General features: G+C 47.2%; 1 protein-coding gene across 1 annotated transcript in view; it reads right to left on the bottom strand.

Moving 5' to 3' along the window:
- The window catches only part of LOC137535372 (zinc finger protein 665-like), a 40,405-nt gene extending 33,184 nt beyond the window's left edge, over positions 1 to 7,221 (bottom strand). Inside the window, exon 1 of the mRNA XM_068257203.1 lies at positions 7,186 to 7,221. The gene's annotated coding sequence lies outside the window, so the exon portion shown is untranslated. The remainder of the gene's footprint in view (positions 1 to 7,185) is intronic.
- Between the last annotated feature and the right edge of the window lie 13,910 nt (positions 7,222 to 21,131).

Below are 21,131 nucleotides of genomic sequence, written 5' to 3'. Positions count from 1 at the left end.
CTCTGTGATGTGAATTATTACTAGGAAGGTGAGATGCCAGCACTGGAGTGACATGGCTATATTCTACGATTAAGGGCAGATGGTAGGCCCGATACGCGTGAGTTGATCCTGTGATTTTATTGCACTGTCTGTGGATTTCTTCAATAAAATATCAGCCTTTTATACGTCAACCCGGCCTGGTTTGCGGATCCTTCTTTGTTCATCTATATTCCATATACATCTTCTCGTCTCTGTGATGTGTTTGAATTATTACTAGGAAGGTGAGATGCCAGCACTGGAGGGACATGGCTATATTCCATATACATCTTCTCTTGTCTCTGTGATGTGACTGAATTATTACTAGGAAGGTGAGATGCCGGCACTGGAGAGACATGGCTATATTCCATATACATCTTCTCTCGTCTCTGTGATGTGACTGAATTATTACTAGGAAGGTGAGATGCCAGCACTGGGGGGACATGGCTATATTCCATATACATCTTCTCTTGTCTCTGTGATGTGAATTATTACTAGGAAGGTGAGATGCCGGCACTGGAGGGATATGGCTCTATTCCATATACATCTTCTCTTGTCTCTGTGATGTGACTGAATTATTACTAGGAAGGTGACATGCCAGCACTGGAGGGACATGGCTATATTCCATATACATCTTCTCTTGTCTCTGTGATGTGACTGAATTATTACAAGGAAGGTGAGATGCCAGCACTGGAGGGACATGGCTATATTCCATATACATCTTCTCTTGTCTCTGTGATGTGACTAAGTTATTACTAGAAAGGTGAGATGCCAGCACTGGAAGGACATGGCTATATTCCATATACATCTTCTCTTGTCTCTGTGATGTGAGTTATTACTAGGAAGGGGAGATGCCAGCACTGGAGGGACATGGCTATATTCCATATACATCTTCTCTTGTCTCTGCGATGTGACTGAATTATTACTAGGAAGGTGAGATGCCGGCACTGGGGGGACATGGCTATATTCCATATACATCTTCTCTTGTCTCTGTGATGTGAATTATTACTAGGAAGGTGAGATGCCAGCTCTGAGGGGACATGGCTATATCCCATATATATCTTCTCTTGTCTCTGTGATGTGACTGAATTATTACTAGGAAGGTGAGATGCCAGCACTGGAGGGACATGGCTATATTCCATATACATCTTCTCCTGTCTCTGTGATGTGACTGAATTATTACTAGGAAGGTGAGATGCCAGCACAGAAGGGATATGGCTATATTCCATATACCTCTTTTCTTGTCTCTGTGATGTGACTGAATTATTACTAGCAAGGTGAGATGCCAGCACTGGAGGGACATGTCTATATTCCATATGCATCTTCTGTCTCTGTGATGTGAATTATTACTAGGAAGGTGAATTGCCGGCACTGGAGGGACATGGCTGTATTCCATATACCTCTTTTCTTGTCTCTGTGATGTGACTGAATTATTACTAGGAAGGTGAGATGCTGGCACTGGAGGGACATGGCTATATTCCATATACATCTTCTCTTGTCGCTGTGATGTGACTGAATTATTACTAGGAAGGTGAGATACCAGCACTGGAAGGACATGGCTATATTCCATATACATCTTCTCTTGTCTCTGTGATGGTACTAAGTTATTACTAGAAAGGTGAGATGCCAGCACTGGAAGGACATGACTATATTCCATATACATCTTCTCGTCTCTGTGATGTGACTGAATTATTACTAGAAAGGAGAGATGCCGGCACTGGTGGGACATGGCTATATTCCATATACATCTTCTCTTGTCTCTGTGATGTAAGTTATTACTAGGAAGGTGAGATGCCGGCACTGGAGGGACATGGCTATATTCCATATACATCTTCTCTTGGCTCTGTGATGTGGCTAAATTATTACTAGGAAGGTGAGATGCCAGCACTGCAGGGACATGGCTATATTCCATATACATCTTCTCTTGTCTCTGTGATGTGAATTATTACTAGGAAGGTGAGTTGCCAGCACTGGAGGTACATGGCTATATTCCATATACATCTTCTCTTGTCTCTGTGATGTGAATTATTACTAGGAAGGTGAGATGCCAGCACTGGAGGGACATGGCTATATTCCATATACATCTTCTCTTGTCTCTGTGATGTGACTGAATGATTACTAGGAAGGTGAGATGCCGGCACTGGGGGGACATGGCTGTATTCCATATACCTCTTCTCTTGTCTCTGTGATGTGAATTATTACTAGGAAGGTGAGATGCCAGCACTGGAGGGACATGGCTATATTCCATATACATCTTCTCTTGTTTCTGTGATGTGAGCTATTACTAGGAAGGTGAGATGCCGGCACTGGAGGGACATGGCTATATTCCATATACATCTTCTCTTGTCTCTGTGATGTGACTGAATTATTACTAGGAAGGTGAGATGCCGGCACTGGAGGGACATGGCTATATTCCATATACATCTTCTCTTGTCTCTGTGATGTGACTGAATTATTACCAGGAAGGTGAGATGCCAGCACTGGAGGGACATGGCTATATTCCATATACATCTTCTCTTGTCTCTGTGATGTGACTGAATTATTACTAGGAAGGTGAGATGCCAGCACTGGAGGGACATGGCTTTATTCCATATACATCTTCTCTTGTCTCTGTGATGTGACTGAATTATTACTAGGAAGGTGAGATGCCGGCACTGGAGGGACATGGCTATATTCCATATACATCTTCTCTTGTCTCTGTGATGTGAATTATTACTAGGAAGGTGAGATGCCAGCACTGGAGGGACATGGCTATATTCCATATACATCTTCTCTTGTCTCTGTGATGTGACTGAATTATTACTAGGAAGGTGAGATGCCAGCACTGGAGGGACATGGCTATATTCCATATACATAATCTCTTGTCTCTGTGATGTGACTGAATTATTACTAGGAAGGGGAGATGCTAGCACTGGAAGGACATGGCTATATTCCATATACATAATCTCTTGTCTCTGTGATGTGACTGAATGATTACTAGGAAGATGAGATGCCAGCACTGGAGGGACATGGCTATATTCCATATACATCTTCTCTTGTCTCTGTGATGTGACTGAATTATTACTAGGAAGGTGAGATGCCAGCACTGGAGGGACATGGCTATATTCCATATACATCTCCTCTTGTCTCTGTGATGTGACTGAATTATTACTAGGAAGGTGAGATGCCGGCACTGGAGGGACATGGCTATATTCCATATACATAATCTCTTGTCTCTGTGATGTGACTGAATTATTACTAGGAAGGTGAGATGCCGGCACTGGAGGGACATGGCTATATTCCATATACATCTTCTCTTGTCTCTGTGATGTGACTAAATTATTACTAGGAAGGTGAGATGCTGGCACTGGAGGGACATGGCTATATTCTATATACATCTTCTCTTGTCTCTGTGATGAGAATTATTACTAGGAAGGTGAGATGCCGGCACTGGGGGGACATGGCTATATTCAATATACATCTTCTCTTGTCTCCGTGATGTGACTGAATTATTACTAGGAAGGTGAGATGCCAGCACTGGGGGGGACATGGGTATATTCTATACAAATCTTCTCTTGTCTCTGTGATGTGACTGAATTATTACTAGGAAGGTGAGATGCCAGCACTGGGGGGACATGGCTATATTCCATATACATCTTCTCTTGTCTCTGTGATGTGACTGACTTATTACTAGGAAGGTGAGATGCCGGCACTGGGGGGACATGGCTGTATTCCATATACCTCTTCTCTTGTCTCTGTGATGTGAATTATTACTAGGAAGGTGAGATGCCAGCACTGGAGGGACATGGCTATATTCCATATACATCTTCTCTTGTTTCTGTGATGTGAGCTATTACTAGGAAGGTGAGATGCCGGCACTGGAGGGACATGGCTATATTCCATATACATCTTCTCTTGTCTCTGTGATGTGACTGAATTATTACTAGGAAGGTGAGATGCCGGCACTGGAGGGACATGGCTATATTCCATATACATCTTCTCTTGTCTCTGTGATGTGACTGAATTATTACTAGGAAGGTGAGATGCCGGCACTGGAGGGACATGGCTTTATTCCATATACATCTTCTCTTGTCTCTGTGATGTGAATTATTACTAGGAAGGTGAGATGCCAGCACTGGAGGGACATGGCTATATTCCATATCTTCTCTTGTCTCTGTGATGTGGCTGAATTATTACTAGGAAGGTGAGATGCCAGCACTGGAGGGACATGGCTATATTCCATATACATAATCTCTTGTCTCTGTGATGTGACTGAATTATTACTAGGAAGGGGAGATGCTAGCACTGGAAGGACATGGCTATATTCCATATACATAATCTCTTGTCTCTGTGATGTGACTGAATTATTACTAGGAAGATGAGATGCCAGCACTGGAGGGACATGGCTATATTCCATATACATCTTCTCTTGTCTCTGTGATGTGACTGAATTATTACTAGGAAAGTGAGATGCCAGCACTGGAGGGACATGGCTATATTCCATATACATCTCCTCTTGTCTCTGTGATGTGACTGAATTATTACTAGGAAGGTGAGATGCCAGCACTAGAGGGACATGGCTATATTCCATATACATCTCCTCTTGTCTCTGTGATGTGACTGAATTATTACTAGGAAGGTGAGATGCCGGCACTGGAGGGACATGGCTATATTCCATATACATGTTCTCTTTTCTCTGTGATGTGAATTATTACTAGGAAGGTGAGATGCCAGTGTAATGTCTGATTGCGCTGCCCGGAAGCTCCCTTCCACACTGAGTAGCAGGCATGCTCAGTGTGAAGTTAATGATGCTGCTGATGGTAAAATAGTAAATATCTCCGCTCCCACACCTCTTACACTCCCCAAATTTTCAGGGTAGGGAGAGGATCCCCCGAATGACCTATATGCCAAATTGCAGCCCCCGAGACCCGCTGGTTCCCGAGAGTGATTACAGAAACCTACTTCGGGAACCAGTGGGTCTCGGGGCTGAAATTTGGCATAGAGGTATTTCGGGGGGCCCTCCCTACCGGGTCCCCTCCCTACCCTGAAAATTTGGGGAGTGTAGGATGTGTGGGAGCGGCGATATTTAATATTTTACCACCACCAGTATCATTCAATAGGACCAGTGGCCGCAGTCTCCTACTGCGCATGCGGGGCAGCGCAAGTTAACAGGCAGCACAATCAGACACAACAGGTCCCCTCCCTACCCTGAAAATTTGGGGAGTGTAGGATGTGTGGGAGCGGCGATATTTAATATTTTACCACCACCAGTATCATTCAATAGGACCAGTGGCCGCAGTCTCCTACTGCGCATGCGGAGCAGCGCAAGTTAACAGGCAGCACAATCAGACACAACAGTGGCACTGGAGGGACATGGCTATATTCCATATATATCTTCTCTTGTCTTTGTAATGTGACTGAATTATTACTAGGAAGGTGAGATGCCAGCACTGGAAGGACATGGCTATATTCCATATATATCTTCTCTTGTCTCTGTGATGTGACTGAGTTATTACTAGGAAGGTGAGATGCCGGCACTGGAGGGACATGGCTATATTCCATATACATTTTCTCTTGTCTCTGTGATGTGACTGAGTTATTACTAGGAAGGTGAGATGCCGGCACTGGAGGGACATGGCTATAGTCCATATACATCTTCTCTTGTCTCTGTGATGTGACTGAATTATTACTAGGAAGGTGAGATGCCGGCACTGGAGGGACATGGCTATATTCCATATACATCTTTTCTTGTCTCTGTGATGTGAGTTATTACTAGGAAGGTGAGATGCCAGCACTGGAGAGACATGGCTATATTCCATATACATCTTCTCTTGTCTCTGTGATGTTAATTATTGCTAGGAAGGTGAGATGCCAGCACTGGAGGGACATGGCTATATTCCATATACATCTTCTCTTGTCTCTGTGATGTGACTGAATTATTACTAGGAAGGTGAGATGCCAGCACTGGGGGGACATGGCTATATTCCATATACATCTTCTCTTGTCTCTGTGATGTGACTGAATTATCACTAGGAAGGTGAGATGCCAGCACTGGAGGGACATGGCTATATTCCATATACATCTTCTCTTGTCTCTGTGATGTGAATTATTACTAGGAAGGTGAGATGCCAGCACTGGAGGGACATGGCTATATTCCATATACATCTTCTCTTGTCTCTGTGATGTGAATTATTACTAGGAAGGTGAGATGCCAGCACTGGAGGGACATGGCTATATTCCATATACATCTTCTTTTGTCTCTGTGATGTTAATTATTGCTAGGAAGGTGAGATGCCAGCACTGGAGGGACATGGCTATATTCCATATACATCTTCTCTTGTCTCTGTGATGTGACTGAATTATCACTAGGAAGGTGAGATGCCAGCACTGGAGGGACATGGCAATATTCCATATACATCTTCTCTTGTCTCTGTGATGTGACTGAATTATTACTAGGAAGGGGAGATGCCAGCACTGGAAGGACATGGCTATATTCCATATACACCTTCTCTTGTCTCTGTGATGTGACTGAATTATTACTAGGAAGGTAAGATGCCAGCACTGGGGGGACATGGCTATATTCCATATACATCTTCTCTTGTCTCTGTGATGTGAATTATTACTAGGAAGGTGAGATGCCAGCACTGGTGGGACGTGGCTATATTCCATATAAATCTTCTCTTGTCTCTGTAATGTGACTGAATTATTACTAGGAAGGTGAGATGCCAGCACTGGAGGGACATGGCTATATTCCATATACATCTTCTCTTGTCTCTGTGATGTGACTGAATTATTACTAGGAAGGTGAGATGCCAGCACTGGAGGGACATGGCTACACTCCATATACATCTTCTCTTGTCTCTGTGATGTGAATTGTTACTAGGAAGGAGAGATGCCAGCACTGGAGGGACATGGCTATATTCCATATACATCTCCTCTTGTCTCTGTGATGTGACTGAATTATTACTAGGAAGGTGAGATGCCAGCCATAATCTATGGCACATGCGGGGGTGGGGGGTACTAAAAAACTGGCAAACAAGTCACATCAGTGATATAAAAGTCTCTTGCATGGCAATTACTGCAAGGGGGATGATAAGGATAGTGACAGGTGTACTATGACCTCCTCTGTAACAAAGTATGTCCACCCCGACCTCTGCTCTGCCCAATATATAACAACAATCACACAATTACCTCTTCCAGCCGTGCTTTCCCTCCACCTCCTGCAACTTCTACTGTTACATCATTTCCTTTCTTTGGCTTTATTTCCTCCTATCTGTGCGTTCCACCTGGGAGATGTGATGTCGCCATCTTTTGGCGAGTAGGCTAACTGCAGCCTCTGTGGAACCACCTGCATTCTAATACCGAGAGCCCAATATAGTGTAGTATACGGAGGGTAAGTTAGTAAAGTATAATGTGAGAACTTATACTCACAAACAAGGGTCACCGCTAAGGCAACCACTGTAAAGGCAGGTGAGGAGATTAGACCTGTCCTCACTCAGGATTAAGATGTCGCTCTCTGTAGAAACGAAGAAAGGTAGGGGTGGGTCCCCCTTCCACCAAGGGTGAATACTAGCAGGGCCAGATTTCTGGCAAGGCCGCATAGGCCATGGCCTAGGGCACCAGAAATTTAGGGGCGGCTCAGTGAGGGACAGTAAAGCTGTTCCATGCAGCCATCCTTATCTTCAAGGTCAGCTTTAACCTATGAACTCTCTGTCCTGTGTACTTGTGTCGTCCCTGCAAGACCTGTAAGCTCTATCCTGCAGGTACACTTCAGTCTAACTCACATGGTGGCACAATGGGTCCATCATTAATGAGATGGCAAGCATAACGTAAAAGTTCTTAAGGAAAATATAACATAACTTATACACGTATTACTGAAATAGTTATTGTCTGTGACATCCAATGATGTAAGTAGAATTCTCATTGGGGCACACGGAGATAACAACCCAGGGCCGGTCCTGGACTTTCTGCTGCCTGAGGCAAAGATCGTAAAGGCGCCCCCCCCCCCCCTGGTATAAGTTAGATAAGTAGGTGCCCCCAGTACAGGTTAGCTAGGTAGGTGCCTCCAATATTGGTAGCCAGTATAGTTGCCCCCAGCATAGGTTAGATAGGTAGATACCCCCAGTATAGGTTAGTTAGGTAGGTGCCCCCAGTATGGGTAGCCAGTATAGTTGCCACCTGTATAGGCTAGCTAGGTAGGTAGGTGCCCCCAATACAGGTTAGATAAGTGCCCCCAGTATAGGTTAGATAGGTAGATTCCCCCCAGTATAGGTTAGATTAGGTCGCTGCCCTTCAGTATAGGTTAGATTAGGTAGGTGCCCCCAGTACAGGTTAGATTAGGTAGGTGCCCCCGGTATAGATTAGATAGGTAGCTGCCCTCAGCATAGGTTAGACAGGTAGCTGCCCCCAGCATAGGTTAGACAGGTAGCTGCCCCCCAGTATAGGTTAGATAGGTAGCTGCCCCCCAGTATAGGTTAGATAGGTAGCTGCCCCCCAGTACAGGTTAGATTAGGTAGGTGCCCCCCAGTATAGGATAGATAGGTAGCTGCCCCCAGTACAGGTTAGATTAGGTAGGTGCCCCCCAGTATAGGATAGATAGGTAGCTGCCCCCAGTACAGGTTAGATTAGGTAGGTGCCCCCCAGTATAGGATAGATAGGTAGCTGCCCCCAGTACAGGTTAGATTAGGTAGGTGCCCCCCAGTATAGGATAGATAGGTAGCTGCCCCCAGTATAGGTTAGATAGGTAGCTGCCCCCCAGTACAGGTTAGATTAGGTAGGTGCCCCCCAGTACAGGATAGATAGGTAGCTGCCCCCAGTACAGGTTAGATTAGGTAGGTGCCCCCCAGTATAGGATAGATAGGTAGCTGCCCCCAGTATAGGTTAGATAGGTAGCTGCCCCCCAGTGTAGGTTAGATAGGTAGCTGCCCCCAGTATAGGTTAGATAGGTAGCTGCCCCCCAGTATAGGAGATAGGTAGCTGCCCCCCAGCATAGGTTAGATAGGTAGCTGCCCCCCAGTATAGGTTAGATAGGTAGCTGCCCCCCAGTATAGGTTAGATAGGTAGCTGCCCCCCAGTATAGGTTAGATAGGTAGCTGCCCCCCAGTATAGGATAGATAGGTAGCTGCCCCCCAGTATAGATAGGTAGCTGCCCCCCAGTATAGGATAGATAGGTAGCTGGCCCCCAGTATAGGTTAGATTAGGTAGGTGCCCCCCAGTATAGGATAGATAGGTAGCTTGCCCAGTATAGGTTAAGTAGGTAGGTGCCCCCTCATAATGGTGGAGGGGGGAGCCGGAGCCGCGGTGAGGGCAGCCCGACCTCTCCCTCCCTCTCCCCGGGCCGCCCTCCATGCTCCCCCCTCGGAGTGCAGGCAGCAGAGTTAGCGCGCAGGGAAGCGCTGCTGTACAGAGCCTGTTACTCACCTCCCTGGATCCGATCGCCGCTCCCGCCCTGCTGGTCTCCTCTCTGCAATGTAGCCGCTGATACACACGCGGCTGCTTCCTGTTTACACAGGAAGCAGCCGCGTGTGTATCAGCCGGCTAGGCAGAGAGGAGACCAGCAGGGCGGGAGCGGCGATCGGATCCAGGGAGGTGAGTAACAGGCTCTGTACAGCAGCGCTTCCCTGCGCGCTAACTCTGCTGCCTGCACTCCGAGGGGGGAGCATGGAGGGCGGCCCGGGGAGAGGGAGGGAGAGGTCGGGCTGCCCTCACCGCGGCTCTGGCTTCCCCCGCTATCACAGCCAGTCAGCCACTTCATCTGGTGCCGCCCCTCCACTTCCTGCCGCCTGAGGAACCCGCCTCACCCCGCCTCATGGGCGGGCCGGCCCTGTAACAACCATACAGATGGTATAATTGGCCTTGGGCGGTAAAAAGTATAAATCCGGCCCTGAATACTAGTAAACTCGTGAGTAAACAGAGGGGCCAGCAGGGTAAAAACAATCGTTACAAGTTTTAAAATATGCTGGGAGGTAGTGGTGGACTTACCTCCAAAAGCAGACTAGACAACTGTCTGACATAAATAAATACTTTATTGGTGCCCCAATAGATGCTACATAGCTAGATACAGCATCTATTGGGGTTCCAATAAAGTATTTATTTATGTCAGACAGTTGTCTAGTCTGCTTTTGGAGGTAAGTCCACCACTACCTCCCAGCATATTTTAAAACTTGTAACGATTGTTTTTACCCTGCTGGCCCCTCTGTTTACTCACGAGTTTGCCTTCTAATACTATTAGTATTACCATTTTTCTCTGTCACTGAACAGCATCTTCATCTACAGCTGTATACCATTCCATACTGATTATTATTAATAATAATTCTATTCATAGAATGTTGTGTTATTGCTAGAGGTGTAGCGAACGGTTCGCCGGCGAACGGTTCCAGGCGAACTTCGGGGGTTCGCGTTCGCCTGCACCAGGCGAACTTTTGCGGAAGTTCGATTCGCCTCATAATGCACTATGAGGGTCAACTTTGACCCTCTGCATCACAGTCAGCAGGCACATTGTAGCCATTCAGGCTACACTAAGCCCTGGAGCCCCACCCCCCTTATATAAGGCAGCCTCCGGCGGCCATTAGCCTCACTCGTGTGCCTGCTATTAGACAGACTAGGGAGAGCTGCTGCAGACTTGTTCTTCTAGGTACAGATTAGTTAGGTTCTTGGCTGCTTAGCTTGCTCCTGGCTGATAGTTATTGCTTTTATAGCACCCCTCAATAGCTCTTGTCAGAGCTCATCCTGTACTTTTTTTTTTCCCTGTGTGTCAAACTGACACTTTTGTTGCATGCACAGCATTGCTTATTGATAGTGTGTTTGCCACTGCCAGCAGCCCAGCACATTCAGTGACTACCTGTGTGTGCTGCACATTGTACTACCCAGTACTGCATATACCCCAGTACCTGTTGTGTTTACTTAACCCACCTCATCACTGCATATACCTAGCGTTGTGTTGAGTGAACCCAACTCACTGCATCTAACTAGCTGTTGTGTTGAGTGAGAACCCACCTGGCCACCTCACTGCATCTAACTACCTGTTGTGTTGAGTGAGAACCCACCTCACTGCATCTTAAGTACCTTTACTGTTCAGTGAACCCAGCTCACTGCATCTAACTACCCAGTACCTGTTGTATATACTTAACCCACATCATTGTTATAAACTGTTCTAATCACCTTTTTTCCGGCACCAGCAACTTCTTATAGTTGCATCTCACGGACTGTGAGATAACTTGACTCTCAACACAGCAAGCAGGAGATAGACTTTCCTTAGGCTTCTTCAATATTTACGTTATTTATTCAGGAAACAGAAATACAGATAGATACAGTTCATCATATCCTAGCAAGCAAAGCAGATCTTCATGTTTCTTGGCGTTGCAGCTCTTGCCTAACTCCCTGCGTAAGTTAGGCAGGTATTCTTATATCTACTCTATGTTACACTAGACTACCTATGTACAGCATACATCATATCAGATTACAGAAAGGAATGAACATACTTAGAGGTCCCAGTCAGCCTTGCGAGCTAGTGCGAAAGTAAGAAGCAGAGTGAGCTCCCATAGCTCCCTCGCCTTTTAATACCGACTAGAAAAGAGTTAAATATGACATCATCTTCGCCATCCCCTAGATCAGACTATTGGTGGATCCACTCGTGGTGTCATCATACACACCTACTCGATTAATATTCAATGAGGCTTTTGACATACATACAGGAATGTGGATATTTATAAAACATGGCTGATGTTTATTGTTCTAGTGGCGTACATGCCCAGGTCAGGGAGACCTGTGGCCTTGTCCATAGAACAGCTTCTTGGTATGTTCTAGTTCTGCTGACAGAACTGCAGATTTTCTCTCTAAGAGAAAATCCCCTTAAAGGGCAGGTCTGCTTCTCAAGCCTTTTTGACTAACTCAGTCCAAATAACTGAGGCCTACTTAAATTATAACAATCCCCCCTAAAAAGGCTTGACCCGCAGACAGCGCCGGCCCTAGACTTTTTGCAGCCTGAGGCAAATTTGAAAAAATTATTGCTGACGCCCCCGCTGAGCTGGAGGTGTAGCGGGCAGGACGGGGGTATTGGGCCTAGCGGCGGGGAGGGGGGTAGGACCCCCCCCTCCCTCGCCTGGGTCCCCCGTCCTCCGCTCCCCTCCAGCCTTAAATAGATCAGAAGCGCTACTCGTATGAGGACTCACCTCTTCCTCGCTCGATCCAGCGTGCGCTCCACTGACGTCACTTCCTGCAACGCCGTCCACTTGCAATACAGTGGGCGGCGTTGCAGGAAGTGACATTAGTGGAGCGCACGCTGGATCGAGGAAGAGGTGAGTCCTCCCCGCCCACTGCCTCTTACGAGTAGCGCTTCTGATCTATTTAAAGCTGGAGGGGATCGGAGGACGGGGGACCCAGGCGAGGGAGGGGGGGTCCGACCCCCCTCCCCGCCGCTAGGCCCAATACCCCCGTCCTGCCCGCTACCCCTCCAGCTCAGCGGCTGGCTCCCCGCACCCACCAACGGGCGGATGCCGCCCCTAGAAATGTGCCGCCTGAGGCAAAAGTTTCACCCCGCCTCATGAGCGGGCCGGCCCTGCCCGCAGATCCCAGCTTCTGAACCCACCCGTACCTGGTTCCTTTTTTTATGTTTCACTTTTCGATGTTCGTGCTCACACAACTCTAGGCGGTTATCACTGGAAGAGAGAGAGCAAGACCTCTTGGTCTTCCTGTAACCAGGCTCTCTGGGGAGGCCCTACTTCTAAGTCCCTCTATACCACATGCTCAGCATTTGCGTCACTTGCGTATCACTCACAAACTTGCATGACCACAGAAAAGTGAAACTCGTTTGTTTGTTACTCAATGGAGCAGTGCCAGGTGCCTTCTAAAAGAGCGCCTTTATACTATCAACTCCATCACCGGTACTACTAAACCTATACCCGTAACCCTGTATATCCCTTAATTTGAAAATATTGGTTCATGAGATTGTTTATGAGGCACCAATCTCTTGACCAGGTTAATTTGTTTTACGTAATTTTAACACACAACCTCACCTGGATAATGATGCCTGAAGTTGTCATCCCCATCCAGACGACCAGTGGGTGTAGGAAGAACTTTTGAACTGCAGAGGCCCAGTCCGAGTGTCCCTGGAACATCACCGGAAACCTTTTCCACCAGGTCAGACTGGAACTCACCTGCTTATTTTTGTGTTCTACCTCGTTAAGATCACCTGGATCATGGTGAAATCTTACCTCTAACTTAGTGTACTGTTTCTTTAACCGTTGTATCAACGTGTGGTCTTCTTGGATCAACCCCTGTTCCCCTTTGTCCCATGTCGTGTTCTCTTTTAGGAGGGGAACTTCCCGTGAAACTTTGAACTTTAGAGTTCTCTTAACCATTTGAGACATAACGCCCTCCAACCTAGATGACTGGATCCATATGGGATCTCCGCTCACCCAATATGTTCCCCTTGACAGATCCCCCTTATCGGAACAATTATGAAAATGTACCTTGAATGTGTCCTTAGACATGATGCTAAAAAAACAAACCTTTCCTTCAGCCACCGAAACTATCGGTTTGGCTTCAGGGTGGATCTTTTGAATGGTAGCCTCGCATTCTGTGTTATTGAGCCTGCAGGCTTTTTCACTAAATTTTACTTGCCCCGGCAAACACAGGTACCTCTGGGAGAATTGCCCGCATGAGGACAACTCTACTCATTTCACCTCCCCGTCTAGCACCAAAAAAAGTTGACCTCTCAGGTCATGGTGTAAGACATGTGTTGAGGTGGGAACTAAGGAAGTGGCGGTGCCTACAGGAATGTTGCACCGTTTCCATTTGTTCACCCAAACATCTTGAAGCTTCCATGCAAAAGATCCTTCTCCAGAAAAATCGATATACCTCCCCTTGTCCAATCTCAGTTGGACAGGATCTTTAAGCATCTCCCTGACAAAATATGTCCCCAACTGTCCTGATTGGACCTCTTCCCCCCCTTATGTCCTGAGGCACAATATGTACCAGAGGTTGGGAAGACTGTACTCTCTGCAATCTTTCAATTAAGAGTACCTCTTCACTTACCCAACTAGCATGAGGATAAGCGGCTGCATATGGACTGTGTAATATCGTCCCCTGTTGTGACCCGTGTAGTGTGGATGGGGTTCCCTGTGTTGGCTTTCCCTCCCCCGGGACCGCTCTCCCCACCCTCGTTGTCACCTGGAAATGTGGCTCGATCTCGATTTTTACTTCTTGTTTCGAGAACCACCACCCCTCGGCTTTCCAGCCTTTACGTGTGTATAGTTGTTTCAGTGGCACTCTCTGTTGGTAGTTCCAGAGTGTGATGTTGTCCCCCGCGTCTCTCCGGCCGGAGAATTGACGCCTTCTGCTCGTTCCTCTCCAATCTGGAACCATCTCGCTCTGGATAACCAAGACAAGGTACCCCTGAATCACACACTCCACCTTTTGCATGTACCCATTGTACTGCAATGTACCTTTTAACAAAACTTTGGATCGGTGCATCGATTCTGGGAGTGTGGCATTCAATAGCAGATTTACACTGCCATTCAATTCCCACTGCCTGCACACCTGACCCTTCAGACCTTTCACCCACATTGTGCCATGAAATTTGTTTTCTCCTGGCACAAGTGCTCTTTTCCTCCATCCCTGCTTGGTCCATCTGTGCCAAGCGGAGGGAGGTGTGAAAGGATCCGTACCTTTGTCACCAAACATTAACATGCTTGGGCCTTGCATTCTCATTAACCCCTTATTATTCAAGAGAATGTCCTCTCTTCGTTCTCCTAGGACGAAATGGCAACCTAGGATCACCATCAGCACGGTACTCTTCATTATAAAAGCACCACCTTGGGAAAGAAAAACATTAGCAATTTGCACTATGCTTTGCTCAGTCAGTTTTTTTTAGTCGTTTTCCGATCTCCAAAATCTCGTTTTTTAGTCTCTTTCCAATTTCAGGAATCTCGTTTTTTAGTCTCTTTCCCATCTCAGGAATCTCGCTGTTCTCCAAACTCAGATTGGCATCTGGAACCTTTCGCTTATCCGACTGACATCTCCAGCTTTGCTGACAGCACTGCAGTCGTCTCGATTCCATATTGCCCAACTCCTGAAATCGAAATACAAACAAATCAATTCTTATTAATGATTTGGGATTCGCCCTGCGGCTTGTACTCTGTACACTTTAAATTGATCAATATATACCGTAATTGATCTCGTTGCTTTATGGTTCTCATGAACTCTGTTTACTCTTATTGGTAGATTGAAGTTACAACCTCTCTCCAGGGATGGTCGTAGTCAGCCAACTTGGCTACGCTGGAAATACGCGTAGTTTTACGCAATTACGCTTCGCCAAACTACGGCTTCGAAAACAAATATTCGCTTCGTATGCATTTCGTAGAATACGCGTTAAAATACGCAGTTACGCGTAGTGCGAAGCGTAGTGTATGCGTATACTTATGCCAGTATGCAGAAAATTGTACGCATTAATTTCTTTATAAATGCATATACTGGGAACCCTTCTATGCGTACATTCCCCTTTCCAATGCGTAAATTTGTATGCATACAATCGCATGCGGAAAATTAGACGCGAGTAACGCATTCGTAGTTCACTACGCAATACACATGTTAAATACGCATAGTGGGCGTAAGCTACGCGTAGCGGTACTTCGCTACGCGTAAATTCGTAAGCGTAGGTTTGAAACTTCGCCTATGAACTACGATGCGTAGATGCGAACTACGATGCGTAAATTCGCACTAGCGTAGTTTCTGCTCATCCCTGCCTCTCTCCCCTACCTAAGTACTATCCTCAGTACTTACCTGTGTAAAATATGCTCCCGCAGACTTCACCTTTGGAAGCTCTCCCCTTATTGCAGGCTCCTTCCACATCCCCCCCTATCTGTACATACGCGGCCGTCGCATGCACAGATTATGGATGCCACACCTGTTGCTGCTTTGCAGGTGAGCCTGCAATGCTCTTACTCATTTTCGCATTTACTTATTTAGAACCTCATTGCGATACCAGCTCTGCTAGAAGTTCTGTGTGTTGTACCGTCTGATCAATGTTTGCCGTGCCACTACCCCCAGACTACAAAAAAAATGGCTGCCTCCCTGTAGGAAGGAGCACTTTGCACTTAAACTACACAGGGAGCAGGGCTAAGCATACCAGCGTCACATGCCTGTATGCAGATCCCTGAATGCCCACGTGGTAGGTAGTCACATGGCAAACACCGTACTGATACACTGTCACTCTGTAATGGCAATTGCTGCATCTCTATAATTGCCCCTTGAACTGCTTCCAGTTCTGTTCTGTGCTAAACTGAATCAGAGCTGGAGAAAAGAAGAGAAAAAAAAAAAATATATTTTTGACCAATCGGTGGGCGAGGAAAAACACGCTAACAGCCCAGCAATTACATATTTGTCAATCTCTGGTCCTGTCCCTGACACAAAAAACCCCCGAAACAAACACTCTGCAGTCACAGCGAGTACACCTGGATTGGTCAACTCCTTTCTTTCTCTCTTTTCCTCTCCCCCTCTCCAACTATGCATTGTCCCCCTATCTCCATGGGGAACACATGCTGCACCGCACTTTAAGGTGCCTCACTTAAAGGAATAATCCCATAAGCAACCCCGTACAGATACTTCCCTGATCTGCGCAGCACTTGCAAATCAATCCCTGGGGACTTATCTGACTTATACGTGTATTCCTAGCTGGGAAACACTTCCTATCCGTGAGCCTGCAACTTGCTTGGCTCACGTATGCGGACACTCCCTGTGCCCAGACTTCTTCTGAGGAAATCATCTGGAAGCCGAGAAACTCAGTAGAATCTCTCTTCTGTCCCCACTCTGGACCCCCCTCCCACCAGCTGCTTCCGTGCACGGCGCCTTGTGCACAGCTGTGACGTGGGACGTGGGATCCCCCCCAGCACATCCTCCCCCCTGCCATCGGGGCGTGCCTATCAGTGGGCGCTTCCCGCCCCCTCCCCTCCCCTCCTGATACATCATGAAGATGGGAGTGGCTTTCTCAGAATTACGACTCCATGTTGAGTCATGGCATGCCAGCCAAGATGGCTGCTATCAATCCCTCATAGCAACCTCTTAATCCTATACACATTAGGAAAAAAACCAGTTAGAACATACAATGCATATGCACACTAACAAGAAACAGACCAATAGCACAGCAGTTTGAGAAGTTTCCTATCTTGGACATGTAGACGGAGGGAAAAAAAACATGCACTCCACTCCGTGCACTCAAACTCTTTCCACAGAACTCCGATTCTTATGACGGCTGAAAAAAACATCCTGAACAAAAATAATTCTCCACAACTACACCGAAACTGTACTCATATCATAAACCGTTGCCTGGAATGCGGAGTGACAGAAACTGAACAAATCTTCCAGCTGTTAGCAGATATCCGCGGACACAAACCTTAACCGTGCTTCCCCCAATCTATAGAGGGGGAGTGGGAGGACGCACTGTATTGGCCCCCCTTCCCACTAAACTTACGCTCTGCGATCCGCAAGAAAAAAAACAATAAAACCCATGACACTGAATTATGCTGAGATTACAGAAACATCACATAGCACTAACTAATAGCACTGAACTGGAACCAGTTTTCTCACTCTTCTGGGCTCTCGCTACACTAACAGACCTTCTCTATTTCTCACTCAAACGCCGCTCCCCACTATCCACCATCTGCTTGACAGAGCACGAGAGAAAAATAAACACCGCTGGCATCCCTCCCAGCCCAGAACTGCCCAGAGAGAAAACGAAACTATATACCCTTTAACTGCTAGCTGCTACCAGCATAACACAGAAAGATAACACACAGCTGGGAAACTTAGAGAGAAAGCACTGCTGGAACAAACTGTCAACATGTAATACCAAACACTTGCATTAGAATTAAACAAAGGAAACACTATACTTGCCAGTGTCTTGAGACGTTCTCCCCAAATGACCATCCGTTACAGCATTGGACAAGTTTTGCTCGCAAAGTTCTGGTCCCCCTCGGGCTACTGATTCCTTCGTTCAGCAGATCGAAACCACTACGGCACTTGTACCCCAAGCCGCCGCCCGGGACAGCCCACGATCTGGATTCTGGCGATAGGTGTGTGTACAATCACACCTATATTATTCAGTCCACGAACCTTCGCCACTGTAATTACTCGAACGTCATTCCGTGCGCCCGGCTTCCTCGCAGCCTGGCAGCACCACTTATCTCTTCTCGATAAGTTTCTAGCGAGCGTCTCAGCGTCTCCTCCGCTTGTTACTGTGGAAGTCCTGGAAAACTAGATAACAGACTGACATCTGGCCCGGTCCTTGCCTGCCTTTTCTGCTTGGCAGCGAAGGGTTTCGGCACCATTGTTATAAACTGTTCTAATCACCTTTTTCCGGCACCAGCAACTTCTTATAGTTGCATCTCACGGACTGTGAGATAACTTGACTCTCAACACAGCAACCAGGAGATAGACTTTCCTCAGGCTTCTTCAATATTTACGTTATTTATTCAGGAAACAGAAATACAGATAGATACAGTTCATCATATCCTTACGCATTGCAGCTCTTGCCTAACTCCCTGCATAAGTTAGGCAGGTATTCTTATATCTACTCTATGTTACACTAGACTACCTATGTACAGCATACATCATATCAGATTACAGAAAGGAATGAACATACTTAGAGGTCCCAGTCAGCCTTGCGAGCTAGTGCGAAAGTAAGAAGCAGAGTGAGCTCCCATAGCTCCCTCGCCTTTTAATACCGACTAGAAAAGAGTTAAATATGACATCATCTTCGCCATCCCCTAGATCAGACTATTGGTGGATCCACTCGTGGTGTCATCATACACACCTACTCGATTAATATTCAATGAGGCTTTTGACATACATACAGGAATGTGGATATTTATAAAACATGGCTGATGTTTATTGTTCTAGTGGCGTACATGCCCAGGTCAGGGAGACCTGTGGCCTTGTCCATAGAACAGCTTCTTGGTATGTTCTAGTTCTGCTGACAGAACTGCAGATTTTCTCTCTAAGAGAAAATCCCCTTAAAGGGCAGGTCTGCTCCTCAAGCCTTTTTGACTAACTCAGTCCAAATAACTGAGGCCTACTTAAATTATAACACTCATCACTGCATATACCTAGCGTTGTGTTGAGTGAACCCAGCTCACTGCATCTAACTAGCTGTTGTGTTGAGTGAGAACCCACCTGGCCACCTCACTGCATCTAACTACCTGTTGTGTTGAGTGAGAACCCACCTCACTGCATCTTAAGTACCTTTACTGTTCAGTGAACCCAGCTCACTGCATCTAACTACCCAGTACCTGTTGTGTATACTTAACCCACCTCATCACTGCATATACCTAGCGTTGTGTTGAGTGAACCCAGCTCACTGCATCTAACTAGCTGTTGTGTTGAGTGAGAACCCACCTGGCCACCTCACTGCATCTAACTACCTGTTGTGTTGAGTGAGAACCCACCTCACTGCATATAGCTAGCAGCCCCCCGAGATGAACAAAATGGACAAACCAGGTAGAGGAAGAGGTAGAGGCAGACCCAGAGGAAGGCCACCAGGCACCGGCAGGTCTGTGCGAGGTGGTGTTGCTCTGATTTCGTGCGGACCTGCCCCAAAATACAGTGCTCAGAAGAAGGCACGTGCCATCACTTCCCAAAATCGTGAGGAGGTGCTTGAGTATTTAACACAGAACACCTCATCTTCCGCAGCCACCAGCGCTACAACAAGCACCACATCCACTGCATTTGACACTTCGCAGGAGTTATTTGGTGGTGATGGTGAAATCACTGATTCCCAGCCACTACTGTCACAACAACAAGAAGGCGCAGGTACACCACCTCATACGTCTGAGTTAGGTGGCGATAGTATGGACATAACGTGTGTGGATGGGGATGATTGTGGACCATCTGAAGTTGGTGCACTTGAGGAGGTGTCTGAGGAAAGCGCAGCTGGCCAGGAGGATTATGATGACGATTATACGGATACCACATATGTTTCCGGTAGAGGAGATGACCAGGGGGACAGTTCAGAGGAGGAGTCAGAGAGGAGTAGGAGGAGACGACTCCATGATAGAAGCAGAGGGAGCTTGTCCTCAGAAACAGCTGGGGGCAGTGTCCGGCGCCATGTATCGCCAGCTATGGCCAGCTAGCACACATGCCCTTCAACGTCAGCTGCTGATGCCACCGTAGCGCCATCACCCAAGGGGGGCTCAGCGGTTTGGAAATTTTTTCACGTGTGTGTCTCAGATCGGAGCAAAGCCATCTGTTGTCTCTGCCAGCAAAAATTGAGCCGTGGAAAGGCCAACTCTCACGTAGGGACAAGTGCCTTACGAAGGCACCTGGAGAGAAGGCACAAACAGCTATGGCAAGAACACCTGAGGAAAAGCAGCACCCCTCAAAAGACAAGCCACCCTCCTTCTCCTCTTCCTCCTTCAGGTGCATCGTCTTCATCCACTTTCTCCCTTGCACCTTTACAGCCACCCTCCTCCACACCGCCTCTTCCCTTCAGTGGTTCCTTCTCCTCTGCCCCCAGCTGTCCGTGAAGGAAGTATTTGAGCGTAAGAAGCAAATGTCTGCCAGTCACCCTCTTGCCCGGCGTCTGACAGCTGGCGTGGCGGAACTATTAGCTCACCAGCTATTACCATACAAGCTGGTGGAGTCGGAGGCTTTCCGTAAGTTTGTGGCCATTGGTACACCGCAGTGGAAGATACCAGGCCGCAATTATTTTTCACAAAAGGCCATACCCAAACTGTACCGTGCAGTTGAGAGGCAAGTGGTGTCATCTCTGGCTCACAGCGTTGGGTCAAGGGTCCACCTGACCACGGATGCCTGGTCTGCCAAGCACGGGCAGGGCCACTACATTACATACACAGCCCATTGGGTCAACCTGGTGACCGATGGCAGCAAGCAGGGAGTACGTGGCTGCGCAGCGGACCGACTTGTCACACCTCCACGGCTTGCAGGCAGGCCTCCAGCCACCTCCTCTCCACCTGCTACCACCGCTTCACTGCCGTCATCCTCCTCCTCCTCCTTGGCTGGTGCCACGATCTCCTCTCCAGCTACACAGCCCCAGCACCCCAGGGCCTATGCTGCATGCCAGGTACGACGGTGTCACGCAGTGTTAGACATGTCTTGCCTGAAAGCGGAGAGTCACACTGGAGCAG

Source organism: Hyperolius riggenbachi, chromosome 10, assembly GCF_040937935.1.
Source record: "Hyperolius riggenbachi isolate aHypRig1 chromosome 10, aHypRig1.pri, whole genome shotgun sequence".
Classification (NCBI taxonomy): Eukaryota; Metazoa; Chordata; class Amphibia; order Anura; family Hyperoliidae; genus Hyperolius; species Hyperolius riggenbachi.
This window is presented reverse-complemented; position numbering and strand designations above follow the sequence as displayed.